Raw genomic sequence first — 1,738 nt, forward strand, 5'->3', positions numbered from 1 at the left:
GAGAACACCACTTCAAACAGCCCCACCAGAGTGACCCAGGCTGACGTCACTTGCCTGCTCTGGACCCCTCCAGCTCTTGAGCTGAGTCTTCTGCCTGCACTGCTGCATTCCTGCCCTCCAAATCCTGGGGCCTTTCATGTGAGTGCTCAGAAGAAGCCTTCATTGGGGAATGGGCATGGCACAAATCTGGAAATGAAAAGGCAACAGTGTTGGAAATCAAAGCACAGCCCATATCATTAGCTGCGATGGTTTGCATTCAAGATGAGCTTGTCAGAAAATTGTTACCTCTGCAAAGGATGCCTCTGGTCCTGCGGCAGTGAAGGGCAGGTATAAAAGCCAGCCCAAGTCCGTGGTCTCTCATCCCCTTCTCTTGCCTCCTCCTCCTTGGGAAGCAGGTGAGTCTGAAGCCCCTTCTCCTCCTCTTCAAAGCGAGATCTCTCCTTGATGGACATCTCAGCTGATATTGGCTCTGTCCTGTGCTGGGGTTTGCATGTTCTTGTCATGACAGAGGGAAGTGTGGAGAAGGTCTGCTTAGAGAGAGGCTGGGATGTGGCTGGGGCGGCTTTTGGTTTACAAGTTAGGACCAAGTCTCCGTGGGCCAGGCTGCTTTTTATTGGGTGATGAATACCGTGTGGCTTCTGGCATAGCTTTCAGCTCCCCACTCAGTATTAGCCTTGGCTCCTTTGTCATAGTTTAACCAGGCTGTTCTTCACCCATGCTTCTGCTCTGCTTTGTCCCTGTTTCTCTCCCAGGTGCAGCTCCAGGCCCGAGACATGTCCTGCTCCAACCCATGCCTGCCATGCCGACCCTGCGGCCCGACCCCGCTGGCCAACAGCTGCAATGAGCCCTGTGTCAGGCAGTGCCAGAACTCCACTGTTGTCATCGAGCCCTCCCCCGTCGTGGTGACCCTGCCCGGCCCCATCCTCAGCTCCTACCCACAGAACACCATTGTGGGATCCTCCACCTCCGCTGCTGTTGGCAGCATCCTCAGCTGTGATGGAGTGCCCATCACCTCTGGGTGCTGTGACCTCTCTGGCATTTCCAGCCGCTACTGTGGCAGAAGGTGCCTCCCCTGCTAAAGCTACTGGACATAGCTCTTGGGAAGGCTCCCCAGGAAGTACAGACGTAGTGCTGGGCAAAGAATGAATCTTCAGGCCATTGCCTTCACAGGAATTCACCACCCTCAACTCCTCCTGCAAATGCTCTCAGGAAGGGGCAGCCTGTGTTTAGCCGAAAACATGGCCCATGTCTCTGCATCCATTCTTCCACCTACTTCTTTCTTTCTCTTTTTGTTCTTTTCCTCTGCTCCCCTGGGCTGCAAGGCTCTCCAAAGCCAGCCTGCACTCTGCGGGAAAGGCAGACAGATGCCCTGCATGAACTTCAACACGGCGAAGGGGCGCAGACTCTCGCTCGCCCCCAGTGCTCCCTGCATCAAGGGCCTCTGCTTGGAGTGACCTCGATTCCCTCTTTAGACTCATTAAAGATTTCTGCATCCTGGCCTGGGCCTCCGAGTGGTCCTTTCCTCCATGTATGCCCTCCCAAGCTGCTCAGGGAAAATGGCTTTGCTCTTGGCAGGGGATAGGATGGGGGTATAAAGAGACCCTTCACGACTCCCAGAAGAATGGGAGGTTGGGACACACTGCAGAGGGTCCTTTTTGGGGCACTATCCTGTGGCAGCATGCAAAACAAGCCTAGCTATCCCAGAGCAAGTGGCAATCAGCCCTTGCCTTGCAGTGTC

At 54.9% G+C, this 1,738-nt stretch overlaps 1 pseudogene; it reads left to right on the forward strand.

The window, feature by feature from the left end:
• Positions 1 to 261: 261 nt before the first annotated feature.
• On the forward strand, positions 262 to 1,079 carry LOC142092099 (feather keratin Cos1-1/Cos1-3/Cos2-1-like; annotated as a pseudogene).
• The last annotated feature ends 659 nt before the right edge of the window (positions 1,080 to 1,738 follow it).

The sequence above is a fragment of the Calonectris borealis genome, chromosome 22 (assembly GCF_964195595.1).
Source record: "Calonectris borealis chromosome 22, bCalBor7.hap1.2, whole genome shotgun sequence".
NCBI lineage: Eukaryota > Metazoa > Chordata > Aves > Procellariiformes > Procellariidae > Calonectris > Calonectris borealis.